Below are 19591 nucleotides of genomic sequence, written 5' to 3' on the forward strand. Positions count from 1 at the left end.
TAGATTGAAGCATACAATTAGCCATTTCCTTTAAGGTGCAATTCATCCTTTCAGCTACACCATTTTTTTGTGGAGTATATGGAACAGTATGTTGCAATTGAATTCCATACCCAATGCAAAAGTTGATGAATTTGTTGTTAACATATTCTCCACCATTATCAGATCTTAGTTTAAGAATTTGATGTCTAGATTGTTTCTCAACGAAGGACTTAAAGGTTAAGAACATGTTAAAGACTTCACCCTCGATTTTTAAGAAGTATACCCAAGTGCGTTTGGATAAATCATCGATGAAAGTTAAGAAATACTTGTAGCCAGAGAATGAAACAACTGGAAGTGGACCACATAAATCACTATGCATAAGATGTAAAGGGGCTGAGGCATTCCAAGGGACACATTTTTCAAAATTATATCGATGATGTTTTTCGAGTACACATCCAGAACAAACACCATCTCTGCAAGATACTGTTGAAAGACCTATCACCATATTTTCTTTACATAGATTTTGAAGGGAGTGATAGTTTAAGTGACCAAATCGCTCATGCCAAAGTTTGCTCACTTCATCATTATGAGCAACAAATATCGAGGGAAGAGTTGATGACCCAAATTTGTAAAACTTATACAACCTTGTAGAATCATCAACAATGCCAGTAGCTAAAATTTGTCTAGGATATCTTAGGTCTTTAATTACAACATCATGAGGTGAAAATTCAACAGTTTTACCTTCACATGAATGAGTTATTTGATATACAAATAGAAGGTTACAGGATAAGGTAGGAACACATAATACATCATTAAATTGACCATTGTCTAGATGAATAGTTCCAGTCTCTACAACACTAAGAGATCTATCATCACCAACATCAATAATTTTGGTGTTACAATCATTTAAAGAAGAAAACATGGCTTTGTTTTCAGCCATGTGATAAGAAGCTCCAGAATCAATGAGCCACTCATAAGAATGAGAAGAAGAAGATACATTTAATGCATACCTAGACCGAGATTCTTGAAACCACATGCAAAAAGTGTTATTCCTGAAGATAAAGTTGAAGTTGAAGAGTGCTCCAAATGGATGTTATGCTTCTTCATTGCTACTTCCAAGGCTTCCATCTTCTTAACGCATTTGGATTCTAAGTGGCCTTCATGATTATAAAAGTTGTTGTGTCTATCATTCTTCTGCCCTTTGTTTTTAGTTGCCTTATCATTTTGTTGAGTTGATTTTTTGTTGTGAGACTAAAATTGCTTAGGACCCTTATTTGGTTTAGGACCATTCTTTTTAGGATGCTGCTTCTTAGGATTCTTTGAAGTTGGTTGTTGCTGGGTTGCTAATGCTTTCTTAGAAGAGTTTCTAGTATGAAGAAGTCCAAGATGTAAGAGTTTTTCTTTCTCTCTTATTAAAGAATCACAAAAGGCATGAAAGGAGGGGGACATGTAGTCTTTTCCTTGATAAATAAAAGCTTCTCTAGTAGAATGGAAGGTGGAAACAAACCCAGAGGAGGTTCGTCCTAACTTGGTAAGAATGGAATGATAAGACTACCATCTTCTTTCTAAAATTTAACACCTTCCAAGAGAAGTCTAACGGTCTTGAACTTGGACAAAAAATATTCAATGGAAGAAAAATTATTGGGGTCCAACGTAATCAACTCATTTTCAAGTTGATGGGCTCTAATTTCATTTTTAATTCCAAAAACTTTATTGAGTTGCTCCATTGCTTCATCGAGGGTATCAATTTCTGCGATATGGAATCTAAGGTCTGGAGAAATAGAAATCCTTATCAACCCACATGCTTGATATTGCTTATTTTCCCGTTTGTCTTGCTTATCTTCATCCTTAGGTTTAGACTCTTGGCCTGAGGCTATTCTATATATACCTTTACTTCTAAGTAAATCCAAAATGTAGGATAGCCATTGGAAGTAGTTGGTGCTGTCAAGAATAATTAAGCATGGAATTTCCATTTGAAAATAAATTAAAGTTGTAGATGCTAAAAGTAAGTGTTCCAATGGAATGATCTCAAAAAATTAGGTTGATTGAAAAAAAACAGCTTCCGAATGAAGAAGTTATGGCTTTTTTGAAGAAAAGTTGTTGAAGATGTCGACGAACTACGTGAATGTTGGGAAGTGAATGATAATGTTATATAAAAAAATATCCCACCGCCCCCTTTCCAAACTTAATATAATTATCTCACTTAAAAAAAATTACCTTATGTGACCCACTTTTATAAATAAATGAAAGTCACTTTTACAATTTATGAACTATCCACCAAATTGTAACTTAAATAAAAGATAAAAAATTACTTTATGTGACCCACTTTTATAAATAAGTGAAAGTCACTTTTACAATGGTGTTGTATGAACTTTCCACTAAATTGTAACTTAAATAAAAGATAAAATGACTTTAGAATTATAAGTGAATCACTTTTTATAACGAGTGAGAACACTTTTACATAAAGTAACTTTAAAACATAAGTTACATGTTCTTTTTGAAAAAGTAGCTCAACAAAAAGAAAGACTTGAACCCAAGACCTATATTCTCATAAAGTAACTTTGGACCAAGTGATCTAGTTTAAAAGGTTAGTAATTTTTGGAAAGGAGGAATGGGTCCCCCCCCGCCTCCCCACCTAGCTCACTAAAGCTTTGGAGTGCGTGCTTACTTGAAAAACCCCTTTCTTTCCTACAAAACAAAAAACAACCACACAACCCAAAACAAACAAGCAAAAGAAATAGAAGCCTTCCAACATAAAGTTAGATTTAATCAAAAGCTAAATATTTTCCTCAATGTTTCTGATTTTCCGAGATCACATTAAGGCATAATAGAAAAGAACATACACATGAGAAAAAAAATTCTTTCTGTTTCTGGTTTGCCCAGATCGCACAGAATTGTGGGGCAAAGAGCATACGTAGAAATGAAAGGTATAGATCTGGTAATAAAAAAATATAAAGTACTATAAACTGAAATAAACAGAGAGATAAATAACTATAACTGCAAACAAAGGCTGTATACCTCCATATTTTAAAAATGACATAGCTAGGGCTACCATAAACCTTTTCACATGAAATGAAAGGTGTTCCCCACTGGAACAGGTGCTCCTAACACAATAGGGTAGTCCTCTCAGCCCAAAAGCAGTTAGAAATAGTAGATTTAGGAAGAGAAAACCAGATGCAGTTGTACCGGCTTCAGATTTGGATCACCAACAGATGCGGCCCTCGAATAGCTCTGATACCATGTAGGAATTTACAGGGAAAATTCCTTAAATAGAACAACAAAGGACACTGCTCACAAACAGATCACATATCAGTACACCAGTATTCTTGACATGGTTAAAACCCTCAAAGAGGGAAACAGTCCATGGTCTGAGCCAACATGACCACTTCAGGTAATTTATTAATTTAAAAGAAATAAAATTTACATAAGCTTCTCTCATGAACAGTCACCTACCAAATGAACCTCCATGCTCTTTAAATAGAGATCATGGACCAATCGGGTGTTAAGCCATAGATCAAGTGTCGGTAATATTGAGGAGAGAATGAATTGTCATATCACTTCATGTCTAGAACATATCGTGATCGTCGGATTGTAAGTTACAGAAAGTACATACTAAAGAAACAAACTTTACCTAACTATACACTATACCAAGTTGTACTTAATTATTTCCTATGTGTCGGATTATTCTAACAATCTGAGTCTCTTTTGAAAGGCAGTTTGACTCCTGGTTGATTGGGTTCGCTTCTTGGATGAAGTGTTATATTTAATGTGTATAGTAAATTATCTTAATTCTATATTATTTCGTTTTTTGAATAGTTCATACACTTTCATCTAAGTAGTGAATAGTTATTGGGAAGTTCATTTATATTTTTGATAATAATGGTATTCAATAGATTTTTCTTAATTATTGTTTCCTGAATAGGTAGTTGTTGTTCCTTTTAGTTTTGATTGTTGTTACTTCAATTTCCTATTGTTGTTTCTTGAAACACTGTTATTATTTAATGGGTGCTAGTTTATTTCGAGAATATTTAAATAACTGAAATTATGAATTAAAATTCATATGTTGTTCCTTGATTTAAGCTTGATTTAGAGTAATGTGAACAACTAACTATGCATTTGACTTCCAGTTTTGAAATCAAGATTCAATTTCATTTATATATAAAACTTTGTTCTTTAGATTAGTTGAGAGCTTTAATGCTGCTAGAAAGATCAGTTTACCTTTTACATAATTTTTTTGATTTAGTTCACTTCATATAGCACCAACATTGGTTCCCAGTAGACCCTTGCATAGATTTTTCTGATTGCCTTGGAATAAAAAAATGAATACCTGGGTTGATAGATTAATGTTAGATGAATAGTTTTTTATCTTGAACAATTCATAGTCCCAAATTTTTTTATTTTCATAAGCTCTAAATAAATGACGATTTTACCATTACTTTTGTACGAACACTCATTATTTCGATAGTACTTGGAGTTAAGATATGAAAATATATCTGTTAATCATAATATTAAGCCTTCATTAAGTTTTTAATAACAGCTAATCTGCGTTGCGAGAAGTTGATGTGTGTGGAGGGATAATGTATGTGAATGCATATAAATGAGGGAACAAAGGTTATCCCACACACATCCCTCTTCTGCGCATCCTTCCAATCTGCTATAATGAATAATGGTTTTCTTGACATGTAGACCTTCTTGATTTGTTTATGATTAATAAATATTATTAAGCACTTGAACATTGTCCAAATTATGCGTCGATTCATCCAATAAATAACAAAAATATTGTTTTATAATATTGATGGATATGATATTCTTGATTCGATAAAAAGTAATAATCTTTACACAATGCATTAGAGTAAATGTTATTAAGCATTGGCACAATGTCCTGATTGCACGTCAATTCACCAAATAAATGCTTATATTTACTAGGAAGGGAGCCTTTGTTAATCATAGGTAAAAGCCTTAACTTTTAGTTTATTCTATTAAGTACTTGAATGATGTCCTAATTACATGTTGATTCACCAAATAAGTGTCTAACAAACTTATATTTACCGGAAATGAAGCTTATATTAATCATAAAATTAAGTTTGAATTATTTCTTTTGATATTCGCTAATCCATGTCACGGGAGGTTAATTGAATCTATGTAATATTCGTTCAAAGCATTGACTCAAAATGAGACAATGTGCAGAAGAAGTGTGCAAAGGGAGCATGCATATCGTTTCAATCTACTATAAAATATAGTGTGGATCCCTATGCATCTTCTTGACTTGTTTACAAGTAGTAAATGCTATTAAACACTCAAACGATGTGTTGATTATGCATTGATTCACCGCATAAATTCAAAAAATACTATTTTATAATATCGATAAATATTATCTTCTTGATATGGTTACAACTAGTAATCATTACATAATGCGTCAGAGTGAGTGTTATTAAGCACTCGAAAGATGGTCTGATTGTGCATAGATTCATTAAATAGATGTTAATAGTATAACTAAGCCTTCATTAATTTTTCAGTATTGAGTGCATAGTCATCTGCACTGAAGTTAGTATCAATGACTGCTGGTTCTCACACCTTCACAAGCATTTTTTTCTTAACACCATTTTCCCATATGGCCTCCCTGCACACTTATTGTTTCTCAAATGTTTTGATTCTAAATGATTTCAACAGTTTATACACCACATATTTTCACTATAAAGTTTTCATGTTATAATATTTAGTTAAAATACATGGATTAATGCTTTAATTGCAACGATTAACACTAATGTTTCATTATAGAAAGAAAAACATTTACTTTTCTTGGTAATCCTTTATTTTAATAGTATACAATGTGTTGTTTTAGATGTTTAGGTGTACAAATGATATGGATAACATGATCGTGTTTAGCCTATGTAACAATGACATGTGTTAATCATATAAATGCCCACACTAATTATTGTGTTAAATGAGAAAGCTCACCATCTTATGGATTCTGTTAAGTCACGCTCTCCGCCATATCTAAATGATACACTATGAATTCGTACCAAAAACAAATAACTAAGTGTCATGTGGATAATGTGGTGTATTTCCATATGTTACTTATTTTGGAAACATAATTCTATTTTTGCATTTGCTTGTTTTGGGAAATATGTCATTACTTCGCACCCGATATACACATAACCCAAACTTTTCATGCCCCAAAATTTAATAATCCAAAACTGCTAATTAATTTATTAATATGTTGTGTGTGGGAATGTATATGGACTTATGGAACATTTCTGAACAAAGTTTCTATTCCTTGATCCACACAACCATTATCCTGCACAACACTTCTTCCTTATACGAAATGCCAATTTCGATTTTATGGTAAGCTACCAATTCTCTAGTAAGCTACTTCTCTACATAAGGATATTTGAATATTATGATCACGATATATGAGTAGTTATAATAACATAGAGAGAAGCGTAAGTGAGTGCGTAGGGAAAGCCATAATTAACATTTTAATACTAGGTGTGGAGCCTTCTGCGCTATAGGCAGTATCTGTCACTGTTGGTTCCTTCACTAGTTAATAAAAACTCCAATGGAAACACATAATGTACGACAACTTTTATTATTTTTATTATCAAAACTTTGTAGTTATATGTTTTATTTTTTAAAGATGGAGACATGTTATATATTTATATATTTTGTTTTTAATTGAGTTAATTTTGTTGTGCGAAGTGTAGAAGTGTGGAGGAAGCTTTCATTATGCTTCCTCTGAACTCCATGTTAGTGTCAGTCTTTGCAGCCTTCCTCCAGTGATCAAACATGCTCTTACAAAGTGATTTTAAAGTGTCAAGGTCAAATTTTGTCATTTCAGTGAGTCTTCAAGCAAAATTTGGTCACTAGGCATTAGGTCTAGGGTTTGATTTTACCCTTGTCAAAGTTGCCCAAATGACATTCCATGTCACCATTCAACTGCGTGTACCATCATTCAAAGCGTTTTCATCATCATGTCAAGTTCCACTAGGCCATTTTACACCTTGTTCATGCTTCAGTTGCACCTAGGCAAGGTTCATTTCCCTCTCCTAGGGTTTTGAAGCTAATTTCTCTTAGGTGGTCAAATCATAGGAAAAATTTGTATCCTGATGTTCATACACCTTTCCCTATCCATAATGTACCTTATTAAACACCTCCCATCACTAAAATCCCCCAAGTTCCTCATTTTCGCACAAACCCTAATTTCTTGCTACAACCTCACAATTTTCTAGGTTGGACCTGTGTTTTTCCTTTTTGGACCCCTTCCCCTCACTCAATCTCTAAGATTTCACTTTCCCCTACTTCCTAACATCCCTCCCTACTTCCCAAAATTTCCTCAAGAATTTAGAAGCTCCCTGTCCCCTTCATTTCGCTTCATTTTGACAAATCCCTTGTCCATACATCGGGATAAGTTTCACTCAAATGATGTTTCTAAGCAATAAAAGATGAATTTGGGAAACCTGAGAGAGATTTTTTTCCACAACATGCAAAGGAAGAAAAACCTCCTTCACGTTTTACACAGGTGTCACGGTTTTGGACAAATGTCAAAAATATAGTTGCCTTGAGAGAATTGATGCACCTCTGAAGTGACCTTAGGAAAATCAAATTTTCTCCTAGCTCAGTTGGCCAAATGACTTGCAAGATGATTCAAATGATAACTAGACACAAAGATATTTCCAATGAGATATCATGCAATCAATTTGGAGTTGAGGAAGGCATTCAAAACTTGACTGTAACTGCACTTTGCCTTTAGGCAGCCTCATTTGGCACATTTTCACCAGTCTTGGGAGATTTGATTTTTAACAGGTAAAGTGAACTCCAAATTGCAAAATTCTAGTTGAGTTGGAAATTACACTCAAATACCTTTCCAACGAGCTATCCTACACCCAATTTGGACACCAGGAAGGCCTCCAAAAGTCTCCTGCAAAAACGGATACGCACAGGCTATATGCGTCGCGCCTCAAGCCCAGTGCGCCGCGCCACTTCCCTGTGCGCCGTGCACTGGCGCAGCGTTAAAAATCTAGAACTCCAAATTAGGAATCGTTTGTATTTTTGGATTCAAGATGAAAAATCATGACTACTGGTGCCCGGGCAAGTAATTTGGAGCATTTTTGGGGCATTTTGGGTCACATTACAAATGTTTGGGCAAAATACAGGGTTTTTCTCCCTGTGGCGCGGCGCTAAAAATCTAGAACTCCAAATGAGGAATAGTTATCATTTTTGGATTCAGCATGGAAAATCATGACTACTGGTGCTCGAACAAGAAATTTGGGCAAGATCTGAGTCTCCAGGAGGTCAAAAACACCCAAACAATGGCCTCTCTGCCCCTTTTTTGACACACAGGAAGCAGTCTTGGGAGAATGAAGATTTGGAAGGGCAAATGAGCACCAAATTCAGAAATTCCAGTTGTGTTAGAAAGTAGACAGGACAGGCTTTCCAAAAATCCCACTTGGGCACATTTTGGACACCTGAAAGTGCTCCAAAATAGGCCCCAAAGTAGCGCGACACACAGAGAAAATGGCGCGACGCACAGAGGAAAAATTGCCAAATTTGCTTCCATTTCGCGAATTTTCGATTCGCGACTTCTCCAAGTGGGCGTGCTCATCTACACTTCGGTTTTTTTGCACCAGAGGTGGAATTTAAATTATTTTTTCCCCATATTGGCTTCTATCCAAGTGGCGAAGGAAGGTAAACGGCCACCCAAGCCATTTTTCATGTTTGTAACGCTGCACCTGTAGCTGATGGTTGGCTCTTCATCTCCATTTTGTAATGATTCGAGTAACTCCCCAACCCTTGGGCATTCTATCTCTTCATGGAACATTCTATATTGTATGCAAGCTATTTTCAAAGGTTTGGTTGGCTTGTAACTTTTGGGAGACCGTGGGAAAGAAACTCTTGCTTCTTCACTGTATATTTTTGACAGAGAATTAATGAAAGGCAGCAGCTTTGTTTCATGAGATTCATGTGGTTGTGAGTGTAGCAAATGTGTCTCTTATGTTTTCATATGTATTTCGTTATGTTTCATAATTCAATTCATGTTCATTCCCAGTGAAATTTTCTGAGTGAGATAAGGTAGAATTCAATTTTATTGCTCTGCCTGTGGGAAAATTTCATGTTCAGTGTTCTTATTCTGTTGAAAAGGATTCATGTTCCTATGCCATTTTCACTCTCCTAAACAATATCTCCATTCCGCGTTATTTCAAACTAAATTACTACACTTTCCACCTGTCTTGCCTCACGGATTAATCTGTGCCTTTGTATTAAATTCTCTGTTCATTGCTGACCATTGGTCCCATACCATCCCAGAAGCTCGGTCATTCATAAAAATTGTTTCTTGTATCCATATTCACTTACTCTAGCCTAAGATCAATATTTCATTGTAAGTCATCTTAGACAGCTTTTTGCTTATCTATTCACTGAGCATGACTCAGAGAGAGCCCTCTCCTATTCTGGTAGGGCTAGCTACCAGACTGAGCGTGGTTTATGGTTACCCTAAATTTTTCCTTCCTTTATCCTAGGGCAGATTTAGGTGCTAACATAGTGTTGACTCCACTGGGGAATGAAAATGGTTTGCTTGAAGATCGTTTTGCCCCAGTACGTATCTCGAGTTCAGAGCTGATTGTTGATGGTGAACAACGATCAGACATAAGAAGACGACTGAAATCATTCACCTGGTGACTCCTTTCACTGAAGAACCCAGCAATCGGTGCTTCATGGTGACTTGACTGGAGGACTAACTTTTTCTCTGCGAAAATGGTAGGATCTTACACAAAGTTCAGGTATCGAAAGTGGAATGGTATTCAGGTTCTACTCTGCTTTCTTGTAAATTACTTCTTCGTTGTTCTTGAAGCTGCCCTAAAAGTTTTTCAGAACTTGTTGTATGATAAAGGTGATCAAAATCTTCACTCGATCTATTCAAAAAGTGTAAATAGAGAGTTTCCCTTGGATCCTGGCCTCCTTACTTTTCCTACATCTTAAGATGATTCTCTGCAAAGTGATGAGCCTAAAGAAAACAAAACTGATCCCATAGCTCTTGTACATATCCCTACAGATGTTATAATCCCAGATAGGTATAAACCTCTTGTTTTACCTTCTGTTCTTCATGATTTCCCCAAAAATTATGATCTATACTTGCCAAGATTTGATGGTGAATGTAAGAATGTCAATGCTGAGCAACATGTGCAGAATTTTGAGACTTTTCTAGACCTTTTTGAAATTGATGAAGAAGATGTCAGTATAAGGCTTTTCGCTCTTTCTTTGCAAGGCAAAGTCAAGAGTTGGTTCATCAAAGTTTTTCTTGACATATGGAGGATCGGACAGAACATTTTCCTTATCGTAGAAGAGTATAATTAGATGAAAAGACTGCTAGGGGAGACAGTACATTAGTTTTCAACCAGATTTAATCAAGTTTATTATTCAATTCTGGTTGATATAAGACCCCCTCCTAGATCTGTTCTCTTGCACTACTCGGGTGCCTTTGATCCGGAAATGGAGTTTTAGCTGAGAGAAAAGAATGTCGCAACACTTGAAGAGATGCAGAACAATGCAGTAAATGTAGAGGCTCATTTGCTGATCAGAAGGGCAAGGTTGAAAGAAGAAGAGATGAAAAACGTGGATCTAGAGAAAACTACACCTTCAGAGGAAAAGCTTGACATTTTGGTGAGTGCAGTAGAAGATATGGTGAGAAAAATGACTGCAAAAGATGAAAATGGCATTCATGAACAAGTGGCTGATCCAAAACATTTTGTTTCTTATCTCAGTAGTCATAAGGATTGTTTTGTAGATCATATTGGAGAAGAAAGACCTGTTGATATGACATGCATGCTTGATGACATGTTTTATACTGACAATTTGCCTCAGTTTGATTAGTATGATGATGATGATTATGCTCTCCAAACAGAAGCTAATCTTGCAGACAAATTAGCAGCCAGTTTATGGGATGAGGAAGTTCGCTTACAGCAGCTCGAGTACAGTGATCAACTGAGCCATATCAGCTATGGAAACGATGCGGAAAGTGCAGCAGATTTTGAGGTAAGTGAAGGATATTTGCCTTTGTGCTTTGATTCATGTCAGTTCATCAAAGATAATTTCCATGCAATCAGACATCAGCTATCGACAAATCTTTATTTGGATCCTCTTGAGGGAGATGAAAACTTTGTTCCAAACTTCTTATATTCATATTTCCAGCCCCCAAATGCCATTAATAGTCAGGTTGCACATGAACACATAGAAGCTCGCTTCTATTATCAAACGATACAAGAAGATTCCTTACCTCTCTGTTTTGAATCATTTCAGTTTTTGCGGGGTAAATTGTATAGTAAATCTTCAAATGAAAAGCTTGTAGGAAATAAACAATCTCTTAGTTTTAATGTTGAAGATGAGACAGATGGCGAAATTTTTGAGCAGGTTGTTAATGAGAAATATTCCCCTAAAATGATTGATGAAATCATTTTGGATACAGAACCAGATTTGCAGCCACCAAACACAATTCAAGGTCAGATTATAGATGAAGGTGAGGCAGCCGAAATACATGATTTAATGATGCAAGAGGATTTTGTACCCTTGTGTTACGAAGCATTTCAGTTTATAAGTCAGAATCTTCGTAATATCTCTAAAGAAAAGGATGAACAACCAATAGGATGTCATACAGTTTCAATAGATACATCGCAGTAGTCTCATCAAGTTTTTGATGATCCTTTTTCTCATGTGTTAGATTTTGTTTGCTGTAAAACTTCTTCTCCATCAGCCAACCAAGAGGCAAAAGAGAATGTTGATAATCATCTGTTTCAAGGGTCACCTTCATTGTCTTGTTTAACAAATTGTTCATTTCATAGCCCATACCAAAGTTTGCAGTCATATGAGGAGATTGATAAAGGAGGCTTTGGTTCTGTTTGGAATCAACAACAGAGTTTGGTTCTTCACGAAATTCAGGATCCTTTTGACTGCTTGTTGCAATCATCAAAGAAAGACAGTGCAGATGTGAGGAAAAGTTTAATATCCAGCTATGAAGATTACTTGGACCAGAGCAATAATGTGTTAATGGAAATCAATGGCGATGCTTATGAAGATCCTTTTGCAGTATTCTTGAAGTCATCCAGCCAATTCATGCTTTGCAAGTTTGTCAGCAGTGAACTTGATTCCAAGTTTCCATGGGAGCTGCCTTTCGATTCTTCCCTTTTCCTGCGCATCAGAAAGCATTTGGGAAGAAATCAAATATCAGCCATAATGCTTACCTGGTTGCATTGGTTGTTCCATCTCACTTGACCGAGTGGTGGAAAGAGTAATTAGGGTAGGTTTGCTGAATAAGCTCAAATATGAGCATCTTTCCAGTTTGTTAGTTAGGATTTAGTCATGTCTGGTTTTATTATGGTTTTCATTTTGAGTCTTCAGTCAGAGTTCGTCTGCATAATGTCAGTTTCCGTGTTTTGACTCCATAGCCCAATGGACGAAGGCACTGTCTGCTCACCCAAAGATCTGCAGTTCTTGGCACCTCCAAGGAGCTGGAGCTGCCATCCCTATTGGAGCCAACGTTAGTGTCAGTCTTTGTAGCCTTCCTCCAGTGATCAAACATTCTCTTACAAAGTGATTTTAAAGTGTCAAGGTCAAATTTTGTCATTTCAGTGAGTCTTCAAGCAAAACTTGGTCACTAGGCATTAGGTCTACGATTTGATTTTACCCTTGTCAAAGTTGTCCAAATGACGTTCCATGTCACCATTCAACAGAGTGTACCATCATTCAAAGCATTGTCATCATCATGTCAAGTTCCACTGGGCCATTTTACACCTTGTTCATGCTTCAGTTGCGCCTAGGCAAGGTTCATTTCCCTCTCCTAGGGTTTTGAAGCTAATTTCTCTTGGATGGTCAAATCATAGGAAAAACTTGTATCCTGATGTTGATACACCTTTCCCTATCCATAATGTACCTTATTAAACACCTCCCATCACTAAAATCCCCCAAATTCCTCATTTTCGCACAAACCCTAGTTTCTTGCTACAACCTAGCAATTTTCTAGGTTGGACCTGTGTTTTTCCTTTTTGGACCCTTTCCCCTCACTCAATCTCTGAGATTTCATTTTCCCCTACTTCCTAACATCCCTCCCTACTTCCAAAATTTCCTCAAGAATTTAGAAGCTCCCTATCCCCTTCATTTCGCTTCATTTCGACAAATCCCTTGTTCTATACATCGGGAGAGGTTTCACTCAAATGATGTTTTTGAGCAATAAAAGATGAATTTGGGAAAACGGAGAACTTTTTTTGTCCAAAACATGCCAAGGAAGAAAAACCTCCTTCAATTTTTACACAGGTGTCATGGTTTTGGCGAAATGTCAAAAATATAGTTGCCTAGGGAGAATTGATGCACCTCTGAAGTGACCTTGGGAAAATCCAATTTTCACCTAGCGCAGTTGGCCAAATGACTTGTATGGTGAGTCCAATGATAACTAGATACAAATTTCTTTCCCATGAGCTATCATGAGCTCAATTTGGAGTTGAGGAAGGCATTCAAAAGTTGACTGTAACCGCACTCTGCCTTTAGGCAGCCTCATTTGGCACATTTTGACCAGTCTTGGGAGATTTGATTTTTGATAGGGAAAATGAACTCAAAATTTACAAATTATAGTTGGGTTTTAAAGTAGACTCAAATACCTTTCCAACGCGCTATCTTGCGCCCAATGTTGACACCAGGAAGACCTCCAAAAGTCTCCTGCAAAAACCGCTACGCACAGGCTATATGCGCCGCGCCTCAAGCCCAGTGCGCGGTGCTAAAAATCTAGAACTCCAAATGAGGAATCGTTTGAATTTTTGGATTCAGCATGAAAAATCATGACTTCGAGTGCCTGGACAAGAAATTTGGAGCATTTTTGGGGCATTTTGGGTCACATGACAAATTTTTGGGCAAAATACAGGGTTTTTCTCCCTGTGGCGCAACGCTAAAAATATAGAGCTCCAAATGAGGAATAGTTATCATTTTTGGATTCAGCATGGAAATTCATGACTACTAGTGCTCGGACAAGAAATTTGGGCAAGATCTGAGTCTCCAGAAGGTTAGAAACACCCAAAAAATGGCCTCTCTGCCCCTTTTTTGACACACAAGAAACAATCTTGGGAGAATGAAGATTTGGAGGGGAAAATGAGCACCAAATTCAGAAATTCCAGTTGGGTTAGAAAGTAGATAGGATAGGCTTTCCAAAAAGCCCACTTGGGCACATTTTGGACACCTGAAAGTGCCCCAAAATAGGCCCCAAAGTAGCGTGACGCACAGAGAAAATGGCGCGATGCATAGAGGAAAACTTACCAAATTTGCTTCCGTTTCGCAAATTTTCAATTCGCGACTTCTCCAAGTGGGCCCGCTCATCTACACTTCGGTTTTCTGGCACCAAAGGCGGCATTTAAAGAATTTTTTCCCCATATTGGCTTATATCCAAGTGGCGAAGGAAGGCAAACGGCCACCCAAGCCATTTGTCATGTTTGTAACGCTGCACCTATAGCTGATGGTTGGCTCTTCATCTCCATTTTGTAATGATTCGAGTAACTCCCAAACCCTTGGGCGTTCTATATCTTCATGGCACATTCTATATATTGTATGCAAGCTATTTGCAAAGGGTTGGTTGGCTTGTAACTTCTGGGAGACCGTGGGAAAGAAACTCTTGCTTCTTCACTGTATATTTTTGACAGAGAATTAATGAAAGGCAGTGGCTGTGTTTCATGAGATTCATGTGGTTGTGAGTGTAGAAAATGTGTCTCTTATGTTTTCATATGTATTTAGTTATGTTTCATAATTCAATTCATGTTCATTCCCAGTGAAATTTTCTGAGTGAGATAAGGTAGAATTCAATTTTATTTCTTTGCCTGTGGGAAAATTTCATGTTCAGTGTCCTTCTTCTGTTGAAAAGGATTCATGTTCCTATGCCCTTTTCACTCTCCTAAACAATATCTCCATTCCACGTTATTTCAAACTAAATTACTACACTTTCCTCTTGTCTTGCCTCACGGAGTAATCTGTGCCTTTGTATTAAATTCTCTGTTCATTGCTGACCATTGGTCCCATACCATCTCATAAGCTCGGTCATTCATAAAATTTGTTTCTTGTATCCATATTCACTTACTAGCCTAAGATTAATATTTCATTGTAAGTCATCTCAGACCACTTTTTGCTTATCTATTCATTGAGCGTGACTCGGAGAGATCCCTCTCCTATTCTAGTAGGGCTAGCTACCAGACTGAGCGTGGTTTGTGGTTACCCTGAATTTTGCCTTCCTTCAGCCTAGGGCAGATTTAGGTGCTAACACTCCACACAATGAAAGCTTCCTTTGCACCTTCTAATTGCGCATAATGAAAAATTCCTCCATACCTCCACACCCCACACAATGAATTAGTCCTCTGCACCTTCTCACTTGGCACAATGAAAGCTTCCTTCACACCTGAGAGTGAAATTGCTATATTAATTTTGTGCAACTTAAATTTTCGGGTGTGCACTTGCTTCATATATAATATTGTTGAGTGTTTTCCTCACCTGCATTTAATTCAATTTCTTAATTCTCTATATCTTTATTGGTTCAAGACAGCTGCCATAACACTTACAAAGTGTATGTATCCCAGGGTTTACATTTCATTGTACAGAGTGTGGAGGTGTGTCTTGCGGAAATGACTGTGGAAATGAAGCATTCTTAAATAATGAAAAAACATAGATATGATCTTCTTGATATGTTTATAACCATTAATATTACAAAAAGTTTTAGATTAAATGATATTAATAACTCGAACAATGGCGTCATTGTGAGTCAATTCGATGAATATATGTTACTAGTAGAATTCAACCTTAATCCAATTTTAATACTAAGAGTAGAGTCGTATGCACAATAGTTAGTATCTGTCACTACATGTTCTAGCACCTTTGCAAACATTTTCATCTCGACACAGTTTTCGCATATATGGTTGGCTTTCATACTTGTCCTTTCTCACATATTTTGGTACTAAATACTTTCACAATTTTTATGCCACCTGTTGTCATTACAAATAATTTTTGATATAGTATTTAGTTAAAGTATGTGGATTAGTGCTCTCATTGCAATGATTAACACTAATGTTTCATAACACTTCCTTTTCTCTATAATCCTTGATTTTACTGGTATATGGTGAGTTATTTTAGCTATTCAACGATGTGAATAACATGCTTGCATTTATCCCCTATAAGAGTGACATGTTAATTGGATAAACACCAACACTAATTCTTTAGTTAAATGATATAAATTTCACCATATTATGGATTCACGCTGAAAATGAATAACTAATTCTCATGTGGCTAGTGTGTTGTACTACCATTTGTCAGTTATTTTGGAAACATAAGCATGTTGCAGCATTTGCTTGTTTTCGGTGAAAATTTATTACTTTGCACCCGATATACATGTAAACTAAAATTTTCATGTCCCAAACTTGAATAAGTCAAAATTGCTAATTAATTTATTAATATGTAGTGTACGGGAATGTATACGAATGTACAAAACATTGTTGAACAAAGTTTATGTTCATTTCCCCGCGCACATGTTCTCCTTCACAATAGTACTTCCTCATACGAAATGCTAGTTTCATTTGTTTGGTAGCTATTGATTCTATGGTAAGCTACTTCTCTACATAAAGATATGCGACATTGTGATCATAGTATATGAGTAGTTAGAATAACATAGAGAGAAGATATATACAAGTGTGTGGGGAAAGCCATAATTAATTTTTGAATATTGGGTGTGGATCCCTCTACACCATAGTCAATATCTATCATTGCAGGTTCCTTCACAACTCGATAAAAAATCCAATGAAAGCACGTAATGTACGACAACTTTTATTATTTTGATTATCGAAACTTTAAAGCTATATTTTTTTAATTTTTTGAAGTTTAAGAGATGTTATATATTTAAATGTTATATAACCTCCACACTTTGCCCAATGAAATCTTCCTTCACACCTCTGCACTCTGCACAATGAAATCTTCCTCCACACCTCAGAGTGAAATTGCTATATTAAATTTGTGTGACTTAAATTTTTGGCTATGCAATTACTTCATATATAATATTGTTGAGTGTTTGCCTTGTCTCAATTTAATTAAGTTTCTTAATTCTCTATATCTTTCTATAATGATTGCAAAGTGTGCATATATGAGAGTTTAGATTTCATTATATAGAGCCCAAAGGTGTGGAAAAAGCTTTCATTGTAAGCACTGCAGAGTTGTGGTGTGTGGAAATGATTGCAGAAATGGAGTGTTCTAAAATAATGACAAAACGTGAACCACGCACCAAGAGGTAGGGTCTATGGTTCTATGCAAATATCACCCTTTTTTTTAGCATATCATGCCACGTTAAAATTATTTTGGCTAACATGTAACATTTTGTTAATGAAGTGGTTTCTTCCTGTAGCTCGTCTTATATGCCACAACCTAGCAATATCCATTTGTCAATTCCACACAGGGCTTGTGGCATCACCAATTCGTTAATATAAAATAATATCTAGGAATATCAATGTTGTTGGGACTTACACTGATCTTGGATTAGGTTGTTAAGTTTGTTTGTCCCTAAATTAGGCAACTTGTCTTTAGGAAGATTTTTTTTTTGGGTTTGAGTACTAAAAATGTTTTGATTTATCCACTATGTTTTATTTGGTGGTATTGAATGTTTCAATAGAGCATGGTTTAATCCATAGCTATTAAATTTTCTTGATTCAATAAAAAAAATATGAAAATTTGAGAATCCAATTGGTATATCAAATAATTCGATAAAAAATGATTTCAATTAATAACATAAGTAGCTCATCACATGGATGACCGAAAATTCATGGTTCATAATGTATCCACACGAATTAGTTCATTTGCATTGTTGGAATGCTAAGTGTAGTGCCCCCTAAACACAAAATAGATCGTCACAAGATTGCAAGTAGGAAATGAAAACTAATTGTGACTACAAAAATTTCCTAGTTTTAAATTTCAATTTTATCTTGAAGGGTTTAGAAAGTTGAGAAAACAAGAAAATAAATAGTTTGAACCCGAAACGTGAAGTTGAGAAGATTCTATATGAGTATTTGATTTTTTAAATATGTCTATATTAGAAGGAATCGTATATAAATAAGTTTTGAATATTTAGTTTTTAAATATGTATTAATTACAAAATTATTCTAGATAAGATTTGAAACTAGGAGGGGCTTTAGTTGTGAGTTTGGAAAAGAAAAGAGATTTTGGAGGGAACAAACAATGTGGCTTTCCTTGGTGAAGTTCAATTTCAAAATTGTTCATATTGATAAAAAATTATTAGAAATGATTTAAATTTCAAAATGAATGGAGAAGAAAATGAGAAGAAGGCATTGTTGTTATAGAAAAAGGATTATATTTATAAATGTTGAAAATGTATACTATTATATTTCTTTAGAATTGAAATTTTTTTGTTTGAATTTTTATTTATCATACTTGAATCTAAATTCAATAATTATGGTTTAAATCGTTATTGTTCACAAACCAATGGAAATGGTATAAAGGAACCTATCCTCATGAAACTTCCACTCAAAAATCAAAAGTATTATTTGACCAAGTCCAAGCAATTCAAATGTAAAAATCCAATAAAATTCCAATATAGTAGTTACGACCTGCTAATATCAATAAGCTTTAATATTATAATTCTAATTTAATTAAATTTTAAATAACTATTATTATACATATCTAAAAATTCCTATTATTCCTATATCCTTGTAGGTTATTAGAGTATTTATAACCTCAGATATTATCAACCATATTAGCTTGAATGTAATCATAAAAATCAACAAATTATTAAAATGTTTCAATAAAGGAGCTCTTTTGTAGTGTCCCCAACCCTCGATCGAGCAACACCATTACAACCAATCTTCCAATACTATTTTAAAGTCATTAAGTTATTGTGGAAGTGTATGTATTGAAGTTTGCCATAAATTTTAACCTAAGAATTACAATCATTATGAAATGCAATACTACTTGCAAAACTGAGAAACACTCCAACTCTATGTACTATGCCATAATTAATTTTTTATTCACACATTAAATCATGTTTATATTCTTACCAATAAACATTCAGAATTGAAACATCACATGTAATATCTCAAACCCCCAACTATGGTCAACAGTTAGACATCACATAATTTTAATACATGGTGCACCACTAATACAAATACCAATTTCGGGTTGATTAATAATAACTCATAATTGTAAACAAAACATACAAAATATATCATTGCATAAAGAGCACTTATCTGAACATATCTACTAAAAATAGTTGACTGACTTCAGGCCCTCCACATTCCTCCAAGCTATAGATTGTGTGGTTCATAAGCTCAACCATAGGTCACCCTCGAACTGGGACAACAACTCCATATGCAACAGTTGACCATCATCAACCAAACTTTGGCTATGACACCAACCCCCAATTTTTTTAGTCCCTAGCACGTGTTCATGTTTCGTTGACCAAAACCCAATTGGCGTAGTGTGAGTTCATCGATGTTGGAAACCTTTTAGGGTGAATTACAATTGGATGGAACAATCTAAGCCTGCGAAATCAAGAGCTCCACTATTGTTTGGTGCCCAAATTCGAACAACCGAATAGAAATCCCCA

The 19591-nt window shown here is 35.4% G+C and overlaps 1 pseudogene; it reads left to right on the forward strand.

The window, feature by feature from the left end:
- LOC149180573 (2,3-bisphosphoglycerate-dependent phosphoglycerate mutase 1-like) overlaps positions 1 to 19591 on the forward strand; it is a 50954-nt pseudogene that overhangs the window by 16556 nt on the left and 14807 nt on the right.

The sequence above is a fragment of the Pinus tabuliformis genome, chromosome 3_2, assembly GCF_031772625.1.
Source record: "Pinus tabuliformis cultivar Carrire ecotype Pingquan chromosome 3_2, CPIR1, whole genome shotgun sequence".
Taxonomy (NCBI): Eukaryota; Viridiplantae; Streptophyta; class Pinopsida; order Pinales; family Pinaceae; genus Pinus; species Pinus tabuliformis.